This window comes from Lepisma saccharinum, chromosome 7 (genome assembly GCF_977018435.1).
Source record: "Lepisma saccharinum chromosome 7, izLepSacc3.1, whole genome shotgun sequence".
Lineage (NCBI taxonomy): Eukaryota > Metazoa > Arthropoda > Insecta > Zygentoma > Lepismatidae > Lepisma > Lepisma saccharinum.
Window position 1 is genome coordinate 71,944,924 of NC_139235.1, and position 27,120 is coordinate 71,972,043.

At 38.8% G+C, this 27,120-nt stretch overlaps 1 protein-coding gene across 2 annotated transcripts in view; it reads right to left on the reverse strand.

Moving 5' to 3' along the window:
• Window positions 1–27,120, reverse strand: part of LOC145989913 (voltage-dependent calcium channel gamma-7 subunit) — a 131,017-nt gene that overhangs the window by 66,237 nt on the left and 37,660 nt on the right. The window lies entirely within an intron of this gene.

The following is a 27,120-nucleotide window of genomic DNA, read 5'->3' on the forward strand; positions in this document are numbered from 1 at the left end:
AAAGCAGATGTGTGGCAACACTGTGCGGTGAATTTGATTGTTGCAGCTGGTGGGCGCGCTCCGTCGACTTCAAAGCCAGCCGGTCGTTAACATAGCTAGCGCGTCGACTATACCCAGTTCTTCGCGCTCGTGCCACTCGTGCTATGTGATGCTACAATACGCAATATTGACTGACGTAACTTAACCAAACTCAAATATACCACTTCTTAATGGCCAGGGCCGGATTAAGACGAAATTGGGCCTGATGCTTCGGTGAACAATAAACACAACGACTTTAACTACAGTTACGTCACAGCGAAAAGAATAATAGTCACTGTATAATAAGTAACGCTGTGTCTAGGCGTCCAAAATTGGGGCTCCAAATTTCATTCTAAGATTTATTTTCAGGTTAATATAGCAAAAGAAAACTGTTCAGCTTTCGAAAAATTCTCGTCTGTTTTCATCTGGGCCTATTTCAGGAATGGGCCTAATGCTCCAGCATCAATAGCACCCACCTTAATTCGTCACTGTTAATGGCCACTGCATTGTAGAATTTATCGCACGAACAGCGATGTGCATTAAACACTAAAAGATCAACACAGTTTTTGTCAATTAAGTTGGTGAAGTCTTCGAGGTAGAAGTTCAGCCTGTGCCTGCTCTACCACTTAACCCGCAAAACTATTCTTCTTTTATTATTATAATGTTTTCGTTATTATCTAACTGCTTAATATTGTGTCAATGGAAATGTTTAGTATTCATTTGAAAACTCTTAACATCGAATGGTCTCTGGACAAAATTATTTTAAAATGTTTATCAACATTCTCAAGATGCAATAAACAGTGGTCTGAATTAATAATCGTCACTGCTACGTCAGTAGAGTGTACGATAGTTGGATCATCCGCCCAGCTCGGTGTCAGAGAGTTTTGCACCAAGACGACAGAGGTCCCTAATTCGAATCCCGGCGTGAGCACGGGTGTTCTTTGTGATGTCCCTTCATCAACTTCATCTTGCGATCAACCAAAAGTGGTAGAAAAGCGAAGTAAAATAAACTAAATCAATCAGTAGTTGGATCATCCACAACAATGACGTCTACTGTTGTGCAGAAGCGCTTGTGATTCAGGAAGGTTTCTTAATGACTTGCGTCATGCCGAAAGGTGTAAAAAAGGTTTTGAAACACCAGAGTTCAAAACATTTGTGGCATAGTGAGGCATCTAATTTTCTAGCTAAAACAAGCATGGATGATGTTTTATTGAAAACCCAGATGACTTCAGGCAAATAAACAATACCTGTGGCGACTAATTCCATAAGTAAATCATTAAGCAATCATTGCCGCGGTATTCTAGTTGGTAGGGCGTCTGACTGGCGGGCGGGAGACCGGCTTCGATTCCTAGAGCGGATGATCTAAGGTTGAAATTTCTTCGGCCTTGTTCCAGCAAAAAGCGGCTCTGGGGCTCAACCGACCTCAAATAAAAGTGTACCTGGGGTTAACCCTGGAGTAAAAGGCGACCGCAGCTGGTGCTGATCACATCACCCCTAAAATGGCCGAGATAGAAGAATATGTGGGACTCTACCCCCACATTCCCCTATGTATGTATCATGGTGCAAAGTGAACGAGGAACTTTATCTTTTTTCTATTTTATCAATTTGTGTGAGTGTGTGTGTGTGTGTTAAGAGATTGAAAACGACAAAGCGTTACAGTCACTGCTATTTTACTTGCAAAAGTAGCACTTTACAGTTACCGTTAAGTTAATTCCAAAAGTAATAGGTTACAATCACCGCTAGCCCCGCTTTACACTAAAGCATTTCCTTTAACATTTTTGCTAGTATAAATGCTACGTAAATGCTTCCAACAATGTTATAGCAGATGGTTCTGTACGTGGAAGCATTTCATATAACATTTCGGTAAGCTTTTGCGATTCCAATGTGTAACATATACAGCACGAAAGACACTTCTAGTTAGACCATCTATGCTGAGTGCAGGGTGTTTACAATTGAAACAACTAAAATATTCTTCCATACGTGCACAGTAAATGTTGTAAAATATATATAGGGTGCTCGGAAATTGCTCTTACAAAATCCTAGGGCTAGTAGAGGGGACCGAGTAGAAAAAAGTTATAATAGGAAACAATGTCTGGAAACGTACCGTTTCCATGCTACAACCATGACAATGTATCGGATGTGCCTGTGTTGGTATGCAACCGGCTAGGCGTAGATGACGTCAGAAGATCGCCTGATGACGTAAAGTGTAATCATTTATTACAACCATGTCAAATGAGGTGTTACGTAAGGTACAGAATTGACTGACGTGTGACTCAGTACATAATACAAATAAATTTATTTGGTAACAATGTCAAGAGAACAAAAAAAAAGTACTATTCATTGATTGATTGTTTTAAGTCCACTTCATGCACAGTAAGGCTAATCGGGACTGGGCCTACAGTTTAAAGTGGGATCCGAAACACTTATACCTCCACCGGGTATCGAACCCGGGACACCTTGATTACAAGGCATCAACGCTACCACTGCGCCATCGGGGAGGCCCCTATTCATTGATCACAATAACACTTGTGTCGACAGTGGAACGAAACAATTTGTTTCTGTCTTCTGCACTGGATATGTCGCTCAACTACAACTACAACAGTGGCTCGATGTGACGACCACCAACGTCGTTGCACACATTGTACCGACGAATCATGTTCCGGTACACTCGCTCCATCACACCTGGTGTCCCGTCAATCTCTTGTGCAGCGACCATAACTTGTGCCAGTAGTTCTTCCTCTGTCTCTATAGGAGTCTCGTGCACCATACTCTTCATGCGACTCCACAAGAAATAGTCCAATGGCGTTAAATCCGGCGATCGTAGGGGCCAAGTGGTTAGACCACCTCGGCCTATCCATCTTTGCCCGAATCTTCGGTTAAGATGTCTCCGAACGTCACGTGTAAAGTGAGGCGGTGCGCCATCGTGCTGAAACCACAGTTCCTGACGGACGTTCACTGGCACAGCATCCAAGAACAGAGCCAATACTTCCTGTAGGAAGATTACCGTCCAGAATACCTGCACACACATTGATAGCAAATCTGTACTGGAATCCGTGGACATGCGTCGTATGAGGGTTTTCGTCTGCCCAGACATGGCTGTTTCGAGAATTGAGAACACACTCCCTAGTGAATTTACATTCATCTGTGAACAGAACTCGACGTGGAAACTGGGGCTCGTCGATGCAGCTGTGCAGAAACATCGTGCAGAAGTTAACGCGTGGTACAAAATCGGCCAGTCTCATAGCCTGTATCCTTTGGTGGTGGTAAGAACGTAGTTGTTGCTCATGCAGAACCTCTCACACGATGCTGCGAGAAACACCCGTTGCACGCGCAATTGTCGCCGCACTTGTTGACGGGTCCTGTTCAGCGTGGTGCAGTACAGTCTCTTCCAATTCGGGCGTGCGGCGTCTCTTTGGAGCACTACAGTCCTTCCTGTCGGCGGCGAAGGTGCCTCGTTCTCGGAGCCGTTGCGTAATTCTGCCAAAAAAAATGGTATGCGATGAGTAGCATGTTGTGGATAACGCTCTTGATGCAGCCGACGAACTTCTCTTCCATTCCCTTCCGCTGCACCATACACAAGAATCATGTACGTGTATTCTGCAAACGTGTACTCAACCATGTTCATCACAGACGCACAGGCACGTGAATGGGGCTTCAGGCAGGATACCACGACAGGGTAGACGTCACGTGCCATCAGCTGATCTTCAGACGTCACGTACTGTCTAACCGGGTGCATACCAAAACATGCACATCCGACAAATTGTTATGGTCTATTGCCAATATTGTCTACTCAGTTCCATCTACTAGCCCCAGGAGTTTGTAAGGGGAATTTCCGAGCACCCTGTATTTATGGAACCCATTGTTTTATACGTAATATTGTTTTATATGAAACGTTATTCCTCTCGGTGAAATAGTTATCGCCTTTTAAAAATGTGAAGTAATACTTTGTTGACATATCGCTTGGCCGCCACTACAGCTGCACTCGTGACCTAGAAGTCGCTTCTGATTGGTTATGCTACGAAAAATGCTACGCAAACAGGACGGATCCTATCCTTGAGAAATGCCATAAGATTTTTCATTGGTTACGGTAGCATTTTGGTCATGGCATAAATGTTAAGAAAAACGCTAAGGAAAATGCTTTCATCTAAAGCGGGCGTTACTCTACTTCCAAAAGTAACACGTTACCGTTACTTTTACATTCACATCTAATGAAGTCTCTCTTCACAAGTATCCAGTGGCGTCGAATGGGTTCCATAACGGGGGGAGGGGGCAAGGACTTGGAAGATAAGTTTTTGCATAGTGCAGGGGCAAAAGTGGCAAAAAGTGGGGGGCAACTGACCCATAATCGCCGCCACTGCAAGTATCATATCTGCTCTGTACTGCATATATTCCCAGTGTAACAAGTTTAAAACAACTGAACAAAGCATGTTTCCTTCTGGCACATAGATCCTCCAGTTCTGAATCCATCAAGGTAACAAAAACTAATAACTTGTTACTAACGCAAATGTCGAAAAACTAACGCGTTATTTCGTTATGTTACTCCAAAACTCTGGAAGGAAGAAAGAACTGATAACACATCAAAAGAGAGAAGGAGAACTATGACAAAAAAAAATCATCGCAAATAAAAAGACAAGTGAAAAAAAGTCTTTGGATCAGTCTCCTGCCTTATTACCAAGAAGAGTTGTTACTGATCCGAGGCCAAGACAAACATTGCTCTTTCCTATTGGCCAGTAACAGGAAACGTGTGATGGCCAATTGATCTTAGCTATTTTTGGAATACTGTCAATGTGGGTGGTGACCAGGATCATTTATATCACCACGTCTAAGACAGACAGCGAAAGGAAATCAGGGCTGGCCGGCCCTACGTCATCGATTCTCAACTTATGGTTCGCGACCCACTGCTGGACCCCTAGGGGGTGTTTGGTGGGTCGCGAAATCGGCTCGAAAATGTGTTTACTGTGTTTTAAAAACCCATTACATTTAAATTACTAAGATTTTTAATTCAAACATGTTGTCAGTAAAAATAAATTTTTAGATTCAGACATAAGAAAGTTTTGGATATCTTTAAGAGGTAAGTGAGAATCCTGAACTTTCGTATTAGGCATTATAATTGCTCATTCCGTTCTCCATCTCATTTGTATGAAAAAAATATTTCATCTCTGATTCAAGATTTTAATTTCTACACCACCGTAACATACATAACATCTTACTTTCATTCAATTAAACCTGTGCGACAACAAAACTCTGCTCACGACAATGAAATAGGTTCACAGAAAACAAGAAAGAGGAACACAAATTGAGAGTATTTGAAATAAGATCCTTAGGAAAATATTTGGAGACAGGTGAATGGAGAAGGTTACATAATTTGTATTCATGTCCATATATTATTAGAATGATTAAATCAAGAAGACTTAGATGGGCAGGCCATGTGACACGAATGGGAGAGGAAAGAATAGTTTACAGGATTCTTGTTGGGAAACGTGATGGTAAGAGACCAATAGGAAGACAAAGTCGAAGATGGAGTGATAATGTTGAGATGGACCTAAAGGAAATTGATAGGGATGGAAAAGAGTATATAGATCTTGCTCAGGATAGGGACAGTTGAAGGCCTGTGTTGCTGCAGCCATGAACCTTCGGGTTCAAGAAGGATAGCGACTTAGTTAATAGTTAGTTAGATTCAAGTGAAATGGAAGTACAGAAACAGACTTGACTCGCACTCAGATTTACGACTTAAGTTAACAACCATTGAACCAAACATACCCCAGCTTATGCGGAAATGGCAGCCAAAACCGTCACATTAGTTCGATTTCAGCCTGTGTGTTTAGTTAGATGTTAGACTATAGTAAAGTAGTCTTTTGAATTACATATTTACTTTTCTAGAATGAAGGATGTGCTTTTGTTTAAGCAAACGTAAAATAGGCTTCTTAAAGTACTTGATGTTTTCAAAAACATTATAAACTGGGTGCACCCCTGCAAGTAATTCTGCCGGCGCCCATGCTTATGGGTCTCATGCAGTGTAATATCCTTCAAGGTGGGTCCCGAACTGAAAAAGGTTGAGAACCCCTCCCCTACGTAGATGTTTGTGAGGGCCTACAAATCAAATTCTTTGTATGAGCTCCAAAGTTGTGGATTTTTTTTTCAAATGTGTCTATATCGGGAACTAAAAACAGTCTGATTTTGAAAATATAGAATCAATACATACTATTTGGTCAAATGGACATTTCAAACAATTTGCAACCATTTTTTTAAAAGCATTCAAAGGTGAATACCAAGAAGAGTAAGGGGACCAGGGTGGGATGTTCGAGGAGTAGCAACGTAGAAATTAGAGAGCGTAAAAAAAACACCTCGGCCGAGTGAAAATTTTGTCTTGAGCCGTCGTTCCACGAACCAAGGTTATTAGAAGTACAAAGGTTGGGTCAATCGCTTACCTCGTGATGACGAAACGACCTCAAGATGTGAATTTATCCATGAAACGAATTCCAAATCCATGCGCTAGTGTTGCACTATGCAGATAGGAAACCATGCCAGAAACTGAACACACGAAATCGAGTACACATATCAGCATTTCCTGATGTAGAATGCTTTCTTCTTTATAAGCTATAAACCAGGGCCTTTTGAGATACTACAGGCCTGAATCTGCGATGATAAAAAGGCTGGTGAGGTCAAAAGAGTGATCCTATATTTTGGTGGAAATATATATATCTCTATTTGAATGAGCAAGTAGTTCGAAAAACAGGTCGTGTATTTTTTATTTACGTCAGAGTAAGAATAATAATTATAATCGCAAACTAAAAACGATTATATGCTGATAAATTACAAGTAAATTTGTGCGTTGTATGTAATACAAATCTCAGTTACATGTTAGTGCAAAAATGTTTGAGTTCGACCAGTGCGAAGTACGAACCTAGCTGATTGAACATGTTGATTACATAGATGTCGACCATATTACTATTAATATTCCTTTATTTAACACTAAAAAAAATATTGTGACTTTTGTGTCTATATTTTTGTGCATACGATGTTGGAAATTGTGTAGTTCGATATGTACGAGGTCATGTATTTACTTTCTGGCCATAATATAGGATAGTCAGTTCGTTTTTCAATAACATAGACTTATTATGTTCCAGCTATATGTCATTATGGTAAACGTTACGTCAAATAAATATAATGTCCAACAATGAAGTGTTACAACTTCATTAAATTTTTAATTTTAATAGTTTATTTCACAAATATATTGTAGATAATTTTGTACCTTTTTACTCAATATAAAAAATGGATATTATAGTGTATCTCTATCAAAAACAGCAAAATCTTTTTCATTATTGCGATGTAGTTAATGAACTATATAAAATATTTGTACCTCATAGTAGCATTTAAGGTGTATGGAAATTTAAGAAGGAAAATCTGTAAGCAAGGTATTAAAGTGAAAATTTACTATTTAAAGAATAATGATTCATACCTTTGCACAATCAGTCATTGCATTTCGTGTTATCTTCTTGCTTTATTTTCATTAATGCTCCACATGGAAGAGTAACAAAGCAAGATATTTTTAACCTAACCTGTTCAAAATGTAACAAGTACGTACAAGAGAAAAAAATATATTTATTAAATTATATTTAAAGTTGCGTCTACTCGATGGATTAATAGCGGGTGGAGGCCCATAGTGGTTAAACTGTAGAGCCAGTCCAGATTAGCGTATATGTGCATAAAGTGAACTTGACACAACAAGACTATAAAAATCCTCAATGGATTAATTACTACTCTCGAATTCGAAATGTTGTCCAAGTTTAGATAACAGTGTGATTATATTTTCATTATATACACATATATTTTACCTGACAAAAATTTCGATGTAGTCTATGTAAGTTAAAAGTAAATTATCATTGTTAGGAATTCATGAAACACTGGCTCATATTCTTAAAACTTATGCCTTGTACTGAAAAACAACTTGAATCAAGTAATGCCTTTTGATTTTTACCATTACCTGGCTTGTCTACCGATGGGAATTATTAAATGATTTCTAGACCAAAAAATGCCTTTAACAATCACAATATTCTCTTGGTTGCAGTATATGAGGCCTGCTGAATTATCTTGCTTCTTGCTTTGGTTATATTCAAATAAGATGCTTTAATTAATATTCTCAACCAGTTTCACTTTCCGTGTGATCGTAAATCCCTTTCCATAAGCTTGAATTAGTGGTTAGGTCATTTAAGTTTGGTGTTCTTAGCATCAGGCCCGTACCCAGGATTTTTTGAGGGGGGCAAGCCCGAAACCATGTGTGTGTGTGTGTGTATGCATATATATAATTTATATATAATTTATAATATATATATATATATATATATATATATATATATATATATATATATATATACACACACACACACACATACGTACATACATACATACACATATATACAGAGCATTCCCTGACATTCGCTACGAGACTCGGCGTCAGAGCTTGTCTTTCCCGGTGAACGGGGTCCGCGACAGTCGCACGCTACTGTCTGTTGTTTTTTTCTTTTTTCGCTCTCCCTGCCTTCGCTCTCTTTCCCTTTCTGTTGACGTTGAAGACTGACGCCAGTATAATCCTCCCTCGGAAGTTGTGTTGTGTCGTGTCCGTGTGTTGAAGATTGTGGCTTAATATGGCACCACAAAAGTTTACATTACAACAAAGGATTTATCTTGTCGAGTGTTACTTCGAAAAGAGGAATTGTGGAGAAGTGCGACGACGTTTTGCAACGAAAATTCCTGGTGTTCCCGTTCCACATAGGACCACTATATTAAACCTCGTAAAAAGTTTAGAGTAACAGGGTCAGTTCTGAATAAAAGTGGAAAGAAAAATGGGGAAATCAAAAAAATAAAGTATACAAAGACAATTCGCACACCATCCGTGAGTTAAAAGAGAGTATTGTACGAGAAATCGGGAGAATTACAGTAGACGAACTTGCACGTGTAAATGCCAATTTCCTTGGGAGATGCCAGGAATGTGTTGCAGCAGAGGGACATCATTTTCAACACCTTCTGTAGTCAAGGTTAGTACACAATATGAAAACTGTAATTTCAATAGCCGACTCTAGCGACTGTCCCGTTCACCGGGAGAGGCAAGCGCTGATGCCGGGCCGCTTGCCGCCGAGTCTCGTAGCGAATGTCAGGGAATGCTCTGTATATATATATATATATATATATATATATATACATATTATTGGCATGATATATATGTCAATTATTAAGGATTTAATTAATATAATTAAACATGTATAAATAAATTAATTTGGTACATTTATAAACTAGCAAATTAATTCCTTTAACAACTGGTTCAAAATGTCGAGAAATTATACAATGGATGAAATGTTTTTAATAAGTATTAGATTTTATTTAATTATTGCTTTATATAAATAATGGTCAATAAAATTTCACACTTTTATTGTGGTATGTTTCTATAATGGCATAAATCTGTTAATTGTCTCTCGAAAGAAAATATTTTCATATCAGAGCTGTAGCTAGAGATTTCAGCACCCAGGACGTTCATAGATTTTCGCATCCCCTGCACCGAATTTGCACCCCCCTACTCCCCCTTCCTGCCTAGATGAGGCTCGCATACTTAGACACTGAAGAAATTTTATGTACCTAATATTTTCCGTTGAATCCGACGAAAATAAAACTTAGCATTCAAGAAATATTACTAATAAAGGGACAGTCGGTTGTGCATCCTAACTTATCTTCATTCAAGCAGCGTGTGGTATTGTTCACATCTGCAAAATGGCTAAAAATAAGAGAATTTGAGAACACGTTAGTTTCCTATTAATTTAACATGTAAGTGCTATGTTTTATTTCCGACGAGAGGAGGTGAGAAATGGAGGAGAAATAGTAGGTCGGTCTAATTTCTGTGTTCCGGGAGCCTAGGGTGACAATAATGACAACCCCCTACACAGCTACGGCTCCGTTCCTCACTAGTTCACTTTGATATAATTATAAAATCTTATCTATGACCAGTGGCGCGATTGGGTTCCAAAAAAAGGGGGCCAAGGTGCCAAAACTGGGGGAGGGGGCAAGGACAGTTTATCAGTTCAGTTTATCTTGGTAGATAAAGTTTAGCATAGTGTGAGAGCAAAAGTGGCAAAAAGTGGGGGGGGGGGCAACTGCATCCCTCGCCCCCCCTAATAGCCGCCACTGTCTATGACTATAGAAGTGTGTTTTTACAGAATGCTGCTACCAGTTCTAAAGAAAGACACAGAGAGAGAGAGAGAGAGAGAGAGAGAGAGCAAGAGATGTATGCAACATTTACACACACACACACACACACACAGACATTATTCTTTGTTCTTTTCTTTGTATGTGTTTCTTAGTAAAGTATGCATGAAGTCAAAACTAATTGCTTATTTTTATTGTTATACAGGTAACACAAACTCTCCCCCTTGGAAAATTCTGATTTGGGGGGTTGAATTTTAATAGATCAGGATCGTTGGTGGGAAGGTGTGACCCCCCTTCGCCATGGGAATTCGTACCCTGGATGTGACCACCAACGCTAAAGTAGTATTGCAGATGGATGTATAATTGTGGTGTTGCAATATTATGGGCCAAAGTGAGGGGAAAAAATGAACTCAGTGATAGCCCCTCCCCAACTCTCCCTGACCCGACAATCAAAAATGCAGTTGCTTACAGAGAAAGGCTGTCACCTGGCGTACAGCTCGGTGCTTATTGCTTACATTCCATTCTCAAAAGTATTTGAATAATACAATATTCAAAAATTAACAATGTTTTCAATTTTCTTATACCACCACCATTGAACAGCCATGATACGGTTTGATTTGATTTGTAATAAAGATAATCTATGATTACAAAGTAATATATTTATAAGTTAAATGACTTGCATTACGAATGATTCTTATAATGAAGAACATGTCTGAATGTGAATTAACGAAAAAATAAGGAAATTTTCTCATCAAGTCTGTAGTTCGAAAAAAAATCAGGACAGGGATTAAAAATAGTGAACTGTCCAGACCAAATTGGGATGTTTGGTAACTTTGCATAAATAGTTATAAAACTAAAATTGCTAAATATACTACAGTGGAGACTTCAGGAGTCTACCTCTCTCCAGAAACAACCCATTCATTTATGCAAGAAGAAAATCGAAATTCTTGCAAATGTGAAAACCCGGTTATTTTTGTAGTTTTTTATAGGTTCGAATTAAAATATTTCAACGCGCGAGGGAGGGGGGCATGGCCCCCTTGGCCCTCCTTGGGTACGGGCCTGCTTAGCATCCAAGGTTTCGAGTAGGTTAGAGTAAACTAGTTAAGTTCGTTGCATATTCGTACACTTTCAGTCTTCAACTGAACGACGTGTGTGTGTGTGTACGCAAAATTTTTAATAAGGAAAATGCTTTTAAAAGACTCCAACCTATGACCATGGTAACTTGTGCAATCAAATATTTACTATATTTCTCGAAAATTAAAAAAATTCTGCACATTACTAACGAGAATTGCGTTTTCAAAGTTTTCAAGCTTATTTAATACGAAATTCCAATCTTTCTCTTTCCTAATCCTCCTGTACGTTACATTTTCAAAATTATCTTAAATACAGAACTCAAACACGTAATTTTTATTACATAATTAAATGTATATGAACGCTGAGAATTCTTCACGGATTTAGAGTAAGATTCAAATGTTTGATACAGTTTTAACTAATTTTAAAAATAAAGGTGGATTATGCAGAACTGTAAAGATTGGATTTATTTAACGTTTATCAATGTTATTTACATATTTTCAAATGTTCTTGTAGGTAAAGTCAACATTCTTAATTAATAAGAAAATGAACCATTAGGTCAGAAAACTAAATATTACGCTTTTACTACAGTGCGCTGTGTTAAATGTTGATTATACTGGACCAGTCCTGTGACGTCACAGAAGCTTGTGTGAGGTCCGTAATATTTCGGGAACACATTTACAGTTTTTGGCTTCAGATAAATTCTATACTGCCGGGTATTTATTATACATAACATGAAATAAAAAACAATCTCCCCATGTTAAAGACGAGCAATGAAATTATTTTGTTTCAATAGTTTATAATATAAACATAAAATGTAATACTCTACATTTAATTTTGTGAAGTTTAGTAAATCACTTTATTTATAAGTTTCATGTCTGCCGTGGACTAATCGCCTGTTACTTGTCCATAGTCTTGTAACTTACAGTTGCTGTCCAACAGTTTGATGACTCTAGTGACTTACACATTAGCTTTTCCACAGCCTACAGTACACGTCCTAATCTAGACATTGTTCTTGATTGATTGATTGATTGATTTAGTTTATTTTACTTCGCGTTTTGTGCCTCTTGGCTAATTTGCGAAGATGGGGATGAGTGATGAAATTATGAAATTGATGAATGGACATTCACCAACAACCAAGCCCGACCGGGATTCGAACCCGGGACCCTTGGCGTCGCAGCGCGATGTGCTAAACACTCGGCCACAGGGTTGGGCGACATTGTTCTTGTTCTGGTGTCTAATATATCTGCATATTGCAACACTGTCATTCCGTCGCTTCCCGTGTCTTCACACTGAAGTGATACAGTCAGTTTGACGCTACACGTCATCGCACACAAAAGAATTGAAGCGTTATCATGGATACGGACCCGGGCTGCCCTGAATTACATAAAAAAATCAAGCTCCGGTTACTAGGTTCATACATACAGGTAAGTCCCTTTCCACATCAAATGCATTGATTGGACTACTAGCAAAATTCCAAACAACATGTACAAAATAACAATTGTGAGTTTTTCATCTACTTTTACTTCGGTTTTACTATGTCTTGTAACATACCAGGTGGTTATAATTAAAGTGACGGTGTTCACAGTGCTACAGAACGGGCTGTAATGAGAGTAGCAGTCTGAAACTTCGTAGATATGCTAATGAAGTAATGCGCTCGCGAATTATGCAAAAAAAAGTTCCAATTCTCGCCAGCAGGGTAAAAAATGGCTCTGTAAGCAGTCAACACTTGGTCTAGTTACAGGAAAAATGCTATAAATCGCAGAAAACAATACTCTTTGTAATAAAATATCGCTACAATTTCACTATTCGAATTACATGAACATTACTGAAGGAAAAAGCAACAAGCGTTACCAACCACAACCAGGGAACTCACACAATGGTTAGGCAATGTCACCGACTTTGACGTCAGAGTTACGGAAAATTCCACGTTTTGACTGCTTACAGCGCCATTTTTTACCCTGGTGACGAGAATTGGAACTTTTTTGGCATAATTCGCGAGCGCATTGCTTCATTAGCATATCTACGAAGTTTCAGACTGCTACTCTCATTACAGCCCGTGCTGTACCACTCTGAACACCGTCACTTTAATTATAACCACCTGGTATTTAAATAGTCAATATCCATTGTGCAGTCACTGAATCTTCTTGAGATAGAAATGTCACATTTGAAGCTAAGAAAACTTCAACACTCTAAAACTGAAGCCACAACCAAGCTGTCAAATCGGTTCCCCGTTGAATCATAAAACTTGCACGAAGAGGCATGCTAATATATACAGTTGAACCTGAGTTATACGTATATCAAGGTGAAGAGATAATAATACGTAGAACTGAGAATAACTTACAAATCAGATTTAGATACCATGTCATGTCAATTATTAAAATACTGCAATTTTATATATTTTTAGGATCAAGATATACGTAATACAGGTTATTTCTGTCAGAAAGTGGTAAATTAATGAGTCTAAAAGTTTGATTCTTAAATACACTACATTTTCCATTTTATTAGTGAACAGTTTGATACTGAACTACTACAGTAGACACTAGTGTTTTATAGTTGTACTACCCAATTTTACAAAATCGTCTAAAATAGCATTCCTTTTACTAATGACTGTGAAAAGTGTGGTAGAAGCAATGTCTAAATCTCCAGCTATTTCGGTTCTTGTGACATTGTGTAGCTTGGGTACTCAACTGTACTTTATGAAAATTAGTACGTATAACACAGAATTACATATAAACGCACTACATACAGGTACAATTAACACGTTATTAAATTATATTTTTCCAGGACCTACAGGAATTTACGTATAAAACAGAATTAGGCAGAACTGAGTTACGTATAAAGTAGCCTCAAATGTATATCCATCATCTTGGCGTGAGGTACGGTACACATTTGGAAACCTTTCTCAAGTATGGACTCCTTTAATTAACCGCTCTCAAAGACAACAATCGGGTCTTCGTAACAAAAGCGCCGGGTTTCCATTGTATGCAAGGAGAGATGCCTGGTACGTAAATAACAGAAAGGGGGGGAGTGGGGAGGTTTTGGCTCGCGAATGAAAAAGAAAGCTTCAGTGGGGAAGAGGAGGGGGGCGTTGATGGGACTGAAAATACCTACGAGCCTGCTTCCACTGAAGGCAGACGTTTACACGGTCCTAGGTACAGGAGAGTCCCATCCAAGCAGACGCGAATATACGTGCAACTCTATTTCTGGAGGCACTGTGTTCAGCCCCGTTGTTACCGTCTTGCAACTAAAGCGCCTTGTACACGATCAAATTGAACAAGTCGTTGAATTGAACGCAATTCGCGATTAGAATTACCACCTGAGCGCTAGTGTCGCTTCCAATATGGCCACTCTATGTAGGATAAATCATTGTTTACATTCAGTAGCAGTACGTAAGATCAGCGTGTTGTCATGGCTGGTACAGAAGAAACGTTTAAATTACGCGATATATTTAAATAATGCAATGTGAATTCCAGGAACTATAACGAAGGTGAAGCAGACGAAACTAATGTATACCCACTGGTTTCTCAAAGCAGTGCTGTTTCATCTGCACCTCGGTTGTAACTGGGGCGCTCAGAAATGATTTGAAAAGCTTGGACAGGAGAGAAATGTAAACATGCCGTTGCAGTTTTTTCCCCAAAGAGACAGGCTGGTTTAATAACAACATAGGATAATAATAATAATAATAATAATAATAATAATAACAACAACAACAACAATTTCATTGAGGCTATCTTCACTGAATATTGACTTACTGAATGAAACACCAACATTAGTTTGTCGATTTCCTTTTTCTGACTTACCTTTATAATTACAGACATTAATTAATTCTGAAACTACTTTCATCTTCGCACTTAATCGACTTGCATCTGTTCCAAATTTCATACATAATACATTGTTTTCGAAAAAAGATGTTATATTCATAAAGAACAATTTAAAACTTACTTTCATGGTAATAAAATCATCTTTCGGAAAATAAAGTCAACAGACTTGTGCGTTCTTCGTAATTTCCTTGCCGCATTTCAGTTATGCCAATCTTGTCAATCAGTTCTGTTTTCCCTGATTTATTTACAAATTTCATTTTGTTGATTCCACGGGGTGGAAAACACATGTAAGCTTTTCACTTATCCTGACCCACAAAACGATTTAGAGCAAGGAACTGAACAGTAGACATTACATTCTCGCATGTTCCCCATGCTTTGAACGGCTTCAACACAGCGAAGTGTCCTACATGGGGTGGTTTCTGAAAATCTCACCAGATGGCATATCGGATAACTTTAATCGCGAATTGAAAGTCGTTGAACAGCGTTCCTAGTGGAAATCTTGAATAGCCTGAAATTGCTCATGTACACGATCAGAGAAAAATTGGACAAGTTCACATTTGACCAAAACGTGGCAGTGTGTACGGCATGGAAAGAAATAGACTAGCGATTGGCCGTAACAAAGATAAATTTTATTTCCATTCCAAAGGAAGAATTAGGACATATTGGAAACTGGAAAGAAGTGTGATGTACACGTAGATGTATTTTCTCGAGTCTGCTTTAGAGGGAAGCATTTCCTTTAACATAGTATTTGCTTGCATAAATGCATCCAAAAATCTTTTATAGCAGATTGTATTTTACACGAAAGCATTTCATGGAACATTTCGGCTTTTGTGATTACAATGTATAATACATACAGCACCAAAAGCACATCGAGTTACACCATCTATGGTGAGTGCATGGTGTTTACAATTGAAATATATATATATATATATTCTTCCATACGTGTGCAATAAACGCTATAAATTATGTATTTAAGCAGCGCCATTCTTTTGTACCGAAAACCATTTAATACGAAACGTTATTCCTCTCGGTTGAATAGTTATCGACATTTAAAAATGTGAAGTGATGCATTGTTTACATCTCACGCGGCCGCCATTACAACTGCACTCGTGACCTAGAGGTCGCTTTCCGATAATCGATTTCATTAGCATGTGCTCTGATTGGTCGACAGTCAGTCTTGGATCTTGTTAATTAGAACCATTGCTAAATAGAAATTCCTTGACCGAACCTTGGATACAATGAGAAAAATGGCGTTGTCTCTGACTTGTCAATTCAAGGACTTGTTCGTGATTTATTTGATCGTGTACAAGGCGCTTAAGACACTGACAATTCTTTGAGGGAGAGGATGCCCCTCTTCTCCTCCTTGTGCATTCAACAATGGCTCACCGAGCCACGGGCCATCCCAAAATGTTGTCAAATTAGCTAGAAATATTCATCTATGTACTGACAATGCTTCCAAAACACTCGTCACAAATATATTTCCACGATTAATCTGAGGGGGTGAGGGGTGTGAAGTGACCCTTTGTAAAGACACCCAACTGTGAACCTCCCTTCCGCGTAGTATACCATGGACTACATTTTGCAGACTAACGAGGCTCTGGCGTAAGGACTCTCAACCAGTATAATCCTCTGTAGGTCTCGCCTTGTGTCGCTCATGATTGTCCCTTCATCCATTTCATCCTCATCTTCGCGATTAGCCAAAAGTGACAGAAAGGCGAAGTACAATACAACAAATCAACAACTATTATTAGTAGTGTAATTGGGTTGTTTCAAAATCGTACTTTGTAGGTATCCTCTTTTTTTATCAATTGAATATTATTTTTTTGACATATTTTGACAATTTTTTGTCGATGTTTTAGCGTTTGACGATTTTTTAGTGCAATTTTCACCGCATCTCATTTTTTTCCCACTCGTACTTGGTAGGTATGTATTTGTAGCTTTTTTTTTATCAATTGAAAATCAGTTTTTGACATATTTTGACAAATTTTTGTCGATGTTTTAGCGTTTAGCGATGTTTTTGTAAAATTTCCTATTTTTTTTTTTTCCCACTCGTACTTGGTACGAATGCCACGATCTTACGTGATATAACTTAACTTATTCATTTTTTTTTCGTGCTAAACTACACGAGAGCCTCTACGTGCTTTGACCCACTTTAGAGTAGAACTATAAAGACAGAGCTGCAACCGAAAGTGAGGCTCGAAGTGAGGCTCGGTGAGGCTCGACTTAATGGTTTGCTCTTGTAAGGCATGAGCCCTATTTTCTGGCAGTGTTGCCAACATTTTACTCGAAATAAAATCACCAAGGTTTTTTTCTTGGTCTAACCTATGTTATTGAACTGCGTCGTCACGTCCAAACCTGCATGACTTTCGAACACTATTGGTTTTATTCATATTTTTTCTTACGTATAGGTGTATATGATGAATCCCCAAACAGATTTTTTCTAAGTCTTACTGTTTCCAAGATAACCCCACTTCCGGTTGCTATTTTGGATTTCTGAACATAGGTTTTATTCATACTTTTTCTCACGTATAGGTGTACCTGATGAATCTGCAAACAGATTTTTCCTAAGTCTTACAGTTTCCAAGATAACCCCACTTCCGGTTGCTATTTTGGATTTCCGAACATAGGTTCTATTCATATTTTACTTACATATAGGCGTACGTGACGAATCCGCAAACAGATTTTTTCTAAGTCTTACCGTTTCAAAGATAACCCCACTTCCGGTCGCTATTTTGGATTTCCAAGCATAGGTTCTATTTATATTTTACTTACATATAGGCGTACATGACGAATCCGCAAACAGATTTTTCCTAAGTCTCACTGTTTCCAAGATAACTAGTAGTACAATCAACCCGGTTCACGGACCTCTATTGGGGCTCGGTGGGGCTCGGTGGGGCTCGCCAAACCTCAAAAACTCACTTTCTCTCCACGTTTCGCGCCTTATTTATTGTGCTGACGATGTTTCACAGCGTAGAAAACAGCACCAAAACATCAAAAACTCATTTTGATTATTTGGAGCTCACCAAAACCTCAAAAACTTATTTTTATTAATTGAGGTTCACTAAACTTCAAAAACTCTTATTTTCTCTCTATGTTCAGCGCCTTTATTTGTTGTGCTGACACAACGTGATGAGTAAATAATACAGTCTCTCATTCTTGAAGGATGAATGCACCTTATCGTAATTTTCCAAGTCTTGGTCAAATGTTTGTATATCGTGACCTTTGTAAACCTCTCTCTCGGGAACGATGTGCCACACACACGTGCGTGCACGCCTATATTGTGACGCAAACAAACAAACAAATAATATTTTTTTTTAAGATTCCAGGCCCCTAACCCCACTTCCGGTCGCTATTTTGGATTTCCGAGCATAGGTTCTATTCATATTTTTTCTCACATATGGGTGTACATGATGAATCCGCAAACAGATTTTTCCTAAGTCTTACCGTTTCCAAGATAACCCTACTTCCGGTCGCTATTTTGGATTTCCGAACATAGGTTCTATTCATATTTTTTCTCACATGTAGGCGTACGTGATGAATCCGCAAACAGATTTCTCCTAAGTCTTACTGTTTCCAAGATAATCCTACTTCCGGTCGCCATTTTGGATTTCCGAGCATAGGTTCTATTCATATTTTTTCTCACATGTAGGCGTACGTGATGAATCCGCAAACAGATTTTTCCTAAGTCATGAATTGGAGGGTTCTATGGCAACCTATATTAATTCTCGTAAGAGAACAGAAAACACAAAAAAAACAAAAAAAAGAATACTGTGGTCACTACAACAAATAGTCTTCTTCAACCCCTATCCAACAAACCAAAAAAAATCATCATCCTAACTAGAACCATGTAACTAACATTGTGATGACTCATATTAAGTACCCCTTAATTGTATTACTTATAAGGGTATACTATTGCACAACGTTTTTGCAACAAGTTATTACGTAACATTGTGATGACTCATATCTAATGCTCTTTGTTGTATTAACTATAAGGGAGTAAACTATTACACAACATGTTGCAACAAGTTATGACGTAATGTGATGAGTCATATCTAACGTGGCGTCTTCTGATTGGTTAATAATTACAGGTGTTTTCAATACGGTTCGCGCTTTTATTATATAAGACGGCATACACTGCAGATCAGTCAGTCTCGTGAGAGCAGCCGAAGAGTACGGACGTCCTGTTGCAGCGCTCCTCGTTTTTGTAAAAAAATAGGTATTTAACTTTCTTTGAAGCTACATACCATCTATTATTTCAAGTTCAAAGGTGTTTCACGTGGTTTTTCATAGTAATTTCGACCAGATTGAATTTTGACGTGAGCGTGCATTTTCTATTTCACCTCAAGAAATTCTATATAAATAACATACCTGAAAATTGTATCGCTATATACTAGATTTTTTGATTTCTGTGATTTTCGAAAAAGCAATGGCATCCACCACCAGTTTTAATCGTAAAAATGATAAAACTGAATGTGTTACTTGTGGGAAGCTAATCTCAAGGAACAATTTATCGGTACACAGGGCAAGATGTAGCGAAACAGCTTCGAGAATTAATCGTTCGTTACCTTCTAAGCCTTGTGCTCGATGCGGAAAGATGATCAGCATTACAAATTTATGTAAACATCTCAAAATTTGCAAACCATCGACCGGACAAGCATCGAAAAGGAAAATCGATGATTCAGAAACGGAAGCTTCCACTTCCAAGCAAATTAAATTATCTAATGAATGCAAACCAATTAGATCTGCATTTAACGACCAACTCCAGGATTTTTCAATTAAGTCAGAACCAGGCCGTGACATTCTTAGTTTCTTGGACGAAACGAAAACATCTGTACTAAATATTTTGAAAGATAAACTTGAAAACAACTCTATAAAAGTATACGTTGTTCTGTTTTCCGAATACGAGAAAGTTGATGGTACAACGAGTATTTTTTATCATCGTACAAAAAACCAGACTCTTTATTTTGCTGACGTCGAAAATTTGGACAACTTCTATTATAAAGTTTCCAACGAGCTGGTTAAGAAACACGACGATTTCGAGGCTAAAGGGTCGGGATGGTCTCTGTGTGGAAGTCCTCACACGTTAACCGTTTACGTGAACCGATTCTCGCCTCTTCGAGCTTCCAGCTACGTTTCTCTTCCACCGAACATTCAACACAAGAGGGCCGTGTTAAATATACAGAACAGCGATAACAAGTGTTTTCTCTGGTGTGTGTTGGCTGTACTGCATCCTGTTCATTGCAAAAATAATCCACAGTGGGTTGGACATTACAAACAATACGAGACCGACTTTCAAAGTGTAATGTCTGGCATCGAATACCCGGTGACATTGTCGGATATAACAAAGTTCGAAAATCGTGCAGGAAAACGCATCGCTATTAATGTATATTCCTTCACGTCAGATAAATATCTTGCGCACCCCGTCAGGATAAGCGATATCGACGATGACGATGCTCGTGTAATAAATCTTCTTCTAATTTCCAACGAGGATGTTCATCACTACACGCTAATTCGTTCTCTATCACGTTTGGTCAGAAGTCAATCAACCAAGCATGCAAACAACATCGAAGTTTGCCCGAGATGCCTAACCACGTTCGACGATCGTGACCGACGTGATCATCAAAATCTTCATAGTCGTCAAATTGCTCTGGAGAAACTTGCCGAACATAAAATTTATTGCGGTGACAACAGACCGGCTAGAATGTTGATGCCCGAAACGAACGAAGTCGAAGAATTCAAAATGCACAAGGCATTGTTGGAACATCCTGCAATCATCGTCGCAGATTTCGAGGCGTTCCTCAAACCACTCTCCTACTGCGAACCGGATCCTGAAATTTCCTCCACAACGCCGTACCAGCTTCATCAACCTAATAGTTTCGGCTATGTTGTTGTGCGACGTGATAAAATAAATGAAGCATATATATACCGCGGGCCAAATGTAATCGAACACTTCCTGGAAAAAATGGTGGAGGAGGTTGAGGTAATTGGTAGCGTACTGCTTACATCAAAACCGATGGCACCTTTAACTGAAAATGAACTTCAAAATTACAATTCCACTGAGGTGTGTCCGGTATGTGATCAAAGTTTCACTGATGAGAACAAAAAAATATTCCACCACGATCATTTCAGCGGAAACTACATAGGTGGAATTTGCAACACGTGCAATCTTAAAATCCAGAAACCTAAATTCATCCCCATATTCTTTCACAACGGAAGCGGATATGATTTTCACCACCTGGTGAAACGTTTCTCACAACGTTGCAACGTTTAGAAAGTCGTTGATTTTGTTTCTGTATTTTCCGTCGTTGGGTTTCCTCGTCATGTCGATCGTCGCGAATCCGAAATCGTCACTGTTCCAGCAAGAAGAGCAGCGTTCCAAAAATTGATTGATCAACAGGCCGTTGAGTTTAGATAACATGGAAGGTAGAAATTCATGATCTGCCGTGCGGTGTACAGTCTCCATTGTTTGCTTTCGGAAACCAAAGAAATTCATTGTCCTTGCTAGTTATTTATTGTGTATGTGAGACAGTTAAAGTTTTTTTTTCATTTGCATTGCCTACAATTTTTACTGATTTCTAAACAATAGTGTCCCCAAGGCAACGTGTGGATTCCACAAGACAAAATACATCTTTTATCGTCATGCGGATCTAATGCTACTTTCCTAACTTCGTTTGTTGTAATCACATGGTCTACACTTTGGATTCTTTGTTCTATACTTAGTATCGTCGATTGTGAGTAAAGGCAATCGATGTAATCGTAGAAGGTGAGTTTGTTCTCCACCGTATTCTTGCCCACACCTTTTGCTTTCTTCGTGACGCTACTCTCTGTTCTCATGGCATACATCTTCGAACGCAAACCCGCGAACTCGACAATAATATCACCGTTACACTCATCTTTCAGTTTACCTAGGACTTTTTTGTTACGAGATGGAATTCCAAATCTGTTGGGTTGAGGATACGCAGAAGTATCGAAATACTCGAGCATGGAAGGATTTTTTATGTCTTCGTATAGGTTAGGTGTTTGTATGCTGTAAATGAAGCTGTCGGTGTCCGTGTACAAAAGTGATATCTTATCATTGTAGAAGGGTTTCATCACGTCGTAATGAAATTCGAACATGTAAAGTTTCGACAAGTCGAGAACCGTTGCACCAACGTAAATTGGTTTTCTAAATTTCATCAATTTTATATCTAGGTTGAAAAGTACCAAATTCTCGTTGTAAATTTTTCTCGACTTGAATCTAGGATCGGCTATCCACTTCCGACATTTATTCTTATCGGAAATTAATTTCACGTCTACGTGCTTTCTAACATTCTCCATGGTCTTTCCGTACACCGCATTGTTCATTAATTTAAAGAAGTCCTTGTCTAAATCGGAAGTGGCAGCTGTTCTATGTTGTGTGTTAGTTTCTATGTAAGGTCTTAACCACGTGGAATGTTTAAACTTTAGTATTCGTCTAACATTCACTATCTGAACACCCTTCCCAATCAAAAACCGGAGATTCTTGTAGTGGACGACGTATCTCTGTTTAGGGTCCAATGTTAACAAAAGCTTGTCTTGAACAGAGTCGGGTGGACATTTGATTTCGGGAGTCGGAGGCAAATCCGAAAACGTGTCGTGCAGGTGGTCGGAGAATTGGAGATCTACCTCTGCGAAGAAACCACACTCGCTATCGTCGAAATGAATAATATCTATCGAAGTGGGATCTAACCATTCGAATCCCCCGTAAGGAAGTTTCTGTACCATGGCATGTCCGTAGAGATTATTAACGTCAGAGTAGAAGATGTAATTCGATGCTCGATTTGAATCGTAATCTTCTTTCATGTGTACGTTATTAGCTTTTGCATGTCTCTGTACGCATTGCACCATTCCACCTCGTATCCCTCTTTCGATAAATAGCAACATGTCAACGTCCGATATCAGTTCCAGCTTGACCTTTGTCTGTAATAACATTGCCGACCACGCTAATCCCGGTAGACTGTAGAAATACGCTGGATCTAATTTATAAATATTCGTTGCCGTTTTCCTGAACGCTTGAAAAACATCCGCGAGTATCGTCACGTCTAATTTTAAGTAGGCATCGTGGTAGTCTCCGAGTGTCCTACATTCTAATTTCTCCCACATGAGTTGCGCGTGTTGGTATTCTTCGTCCGTGATTCCTTTCTCTCTGAGTCTGCTGTAAAATTCTCTTGGAAATGGAAGAGCGTCGTCGTTAAATTTAGAATTATCACTAACGTATTCGTAAGGATAAATCCCTTTACGTCTAACGAGTTCTATGTCTATGTTGGGAAAACTAGCTCTAGTTATTTTGAATTGATCGTCGGTGAGTTTGTTCGCTAAAGCATCCAGACTTGCAGAGAGAAATCTATACGAATCCAGGAAGCGCATCTCGATTGTATTTTTCGTTCCCGGAATCGACACTTGCTTGCTGAGACTAATGTAGCGTTCTTCATTCTCGGCCAAGACACCTATACGTTTCGGATCGTAGCCAAGATGTCTCACCAGGTGGTGAAAATCATATCCGCTTCCGTTGTGAAAGAATATGGGGATGAATTTAGGTTTCTGGATTTTAAGATTGCACGTGTTGCAAATTCCACCTATGTAGTTTCCGCTGAAATGATCGTGGTGGAATATTTTTTTGTTCTCATCAGTGAAACTTTGATCACATACCGGACACACCTCAGTGGAATTGTAATTTTGAAGTTCATTTTCAGTTAAAGGTGCCATCGGTTTTGATGTAAGCAGTACGCTACCAATTACCTCAACCTCCTCCACCATTTTTTCCAGGAAGTGTTCGATTACATTTGGCCCGCGGTATATATATGCTTCATTTATTTTATCACGTCGCACAACAACATAGCCGAAACTATTAGGTTGATGAAGCTGGTACGGCGTTGTGGAGGAAATTTCAGGATCCGGTTCGCAGTAGGAGAGTGGTTTGAGGAACGCCTCGAAATCTGCGACGATGATTGCAGGATGTTCCAACAATGCCTTGTGCATTTTGAATTCTTCGACTTCGTTCGTTTCGGGCATCAACATTCTAGCCGGTCTGTTGTCACCGCAATAAATTTTATGTTCGGCAAGTTTCTCCAGAGCAATTTGACGACTATGAAGATTTTGATGATCACGTCGGTCACGATCGTCGAACGTGGTTAGGCATCTCGGGCAAACTTCGATGTTGTTTGCATGCTTGGTTGATTGACTTCTGACCAAACGTGATAGAGAACGAATTAGCGTGTAGTGATGAACATCCTCGTTGGAAATTAGAAGAAGATTTATTACACGAGCATCGTCATCGTCGATATCGCTTATCCTGACGGGGTGCGCAAGATATTTATCTGACGTGAAGGAATATACATTAATAGCGATGCGTTTTCCTGCACGATTTTCGAACTTTGTTATATCCGACAATGTCACCGGGTATTCGATGCCAGACATTACACTTTGAAAGTCGGTCTCGTATTGTTTGTAATGTCCAACCCACTGTGGATTATTTTTGCAATGAACAGGATGCAGTACAGCCAACACACACCAGAGAAAACACTTGTTATCGCTGTTCTGTATATTTAACACGGCCCTCTTGTGTTGAATGTTCGGTGGAAGAGAAACGTAGCTGGAAGCTCGAAGAGGCGAGAATCGGTTCACGTAAACGGTTAACGTGTGAGGACTTCCACACAGAGACCATCCCGACCCTTTAGCCTCGAAATCGTCGTGTTTCTTAACCAGCTCGTTGGAAACTTTATAATAGAAGTTGTCCAAATTTTCGACGTCAGCAAAATAAAGAGTCTGGTTTTTTGTACGATGATAAAAAATACTCGTTGTACCATCAACTTTCTCGTATTCGGAAAACAGAACAACGTATACTTTTATAGAGTTGTTTTCAAGTTTATCTTTCAAAATATTTAGTACAGATGTTTTCGTTTCGTCCAAGAAACTAAGAATGTCACGGCCTGGTTCTGACTTAATTGAAAAATCCTGGAGTTGGTCGTTAAATGCAGATCTAATTGGTTTGCATTCATTAGATAATTTAATTTGCTTGGAAGTGGAAGCTTCCGTTTCTGAATCATCGATTTTCCTTTTCGATGCTTGTCCGGTCGATGGTTTGCAAATTTTGAGATGTTTACATAAATTTGTAATGCTGATCATCTTTCCGCATCGAGCACAAGGCTTAGAAGGTAACGAACGATTAATTCTCGAAGCTGTTTCGCTACATCTTGCCCTGTGTACCGATAAATTGTTCCTTGAGATTAGCTTCCCACAAGTAACACATTCAGTTTTATCATTTTTACGATTAAAACTGGTGGTGGATGCCATTGCTTTTTCGAAAATCACAGAAATCAAAAAATCTAGTATATAGCGATACAATTTTCAGGTATGTTATTTATATAGAATTTCTTGAGGTGAAATAGAAAATGCACGCTCACGTCAAAATTCAATCTGGTCGAAATTACTATGAAAAACCACGTGAAACACCTTTGAACTTGAAATAATAGATGGTATGTAGCTTCAAAGAAAGTTAAATACCTATTTTTTTACAAAAACGAGGAGCGCTGCAACAGGACGTCCGTACTCTTCGGCTGCTCTCACGAGACTGACTGATCTGCAGTGTATGCCGTCTTATATAATAAAAGCGCGAACCGTATTGAAAACACCTGTAATTATTAACCAATCAGAAGACGCCACGTTAGATATGACTCATCACATTACGTCATAACTTGTTGCAACATGTTGTGTAATAGTTTACTCCCTTATAGTTAATACAACAAAGAGCATTAGATATGAGTCATCACAATGTTACGTAATAACTTGTTGCAAAAACGTTGTGCAATAGTATACCCTTATAAGTAATACAATTAAGGGGTACTTAATATGAGTCATCACAATGTTAGTTACATGGTTCTAGTTAGGATGATGATTTTTTTTGGTTTGTTGGATAGGGGTTGAAGAAGACTATTTGTTGTAGTGACCACAGTATTCTTTTTTTTGTTTTTTTTGTGTTTTCTGTTCTCTTACGAGAATTAATATAGGTTGCCATAGAACCCTCCAATTCATGACTTAGGAAAAATCTGTTTGCGGATTCATCACGTACGCCTACATGTGAGAAAAAATATGAATAGAACCTATGCTCGGAAATCCAAAATGGCGACCGGAAGTAGGATTATCTTGGAAACAGTAAGACTTAGGAGAAATCTGTTTGCGGATTCATCACGTACGCCTACATGTGAGAAAAAATATGAATAGAACCTATGTTCGGAAATCCAAAATAGCGACCGGAAGTAGGGTTATCTTGGAAACGGTAAGACTTAGGAAAAATCTGTTTGCGGATTCATCATGTACACCCATATGTGAGAAAAAATATGAATAGAACCTATGCTCGGAAATCCAAAATAGCGACCGGAAGTGGGGTTAGGGGCCTGGAATCTTAAAAAAAAATATTATTTGTTTGTTTGTTTGCGTCACAATATAGGCGTGCACGCACGTGTGTGTGGCACATCGTTCCCGAGAGAGAGGTTTACAAAGGTCACGATATACAAACATTTGACCAAGACTTGGAAAATTACGATAAGGTGCATTCATCCTTCAAGAATGAGAGACTGTATTATTTACTCATCACGTTGTGTCAGCACAACAAATAAAGGCGCTGAACATAGAGAGAAAATAAGAGTTTTTGAAGTTTAGTGAACCTCAATTAATAAAAATAAGTTTTTGAGGTTTTGGTGAGCTCCAAATAATCAAAATGAGTTTTTGATGTTTTGGTGCTGTTTTCTACGCTGTGAAACATCGTCAGCACAATAAATAAGGCGCGAAACGTGGAGAGAAAGTGAGTTTTTGAGGTTTGGCGAGCCCCACCGAGCCCCACCGAGCCCCAATAGAGGTCCGTGAACCGGGTTGATTGTACTACTAGTTATCTTGGAAACAGTGAGACTTAGGAAAAATCTGTTTGCGGATTCGTCATGTACGCCTATATGTAAGTAAAATATAAATAGAACCTATGCTTGGAAATCCAAAATAGCGA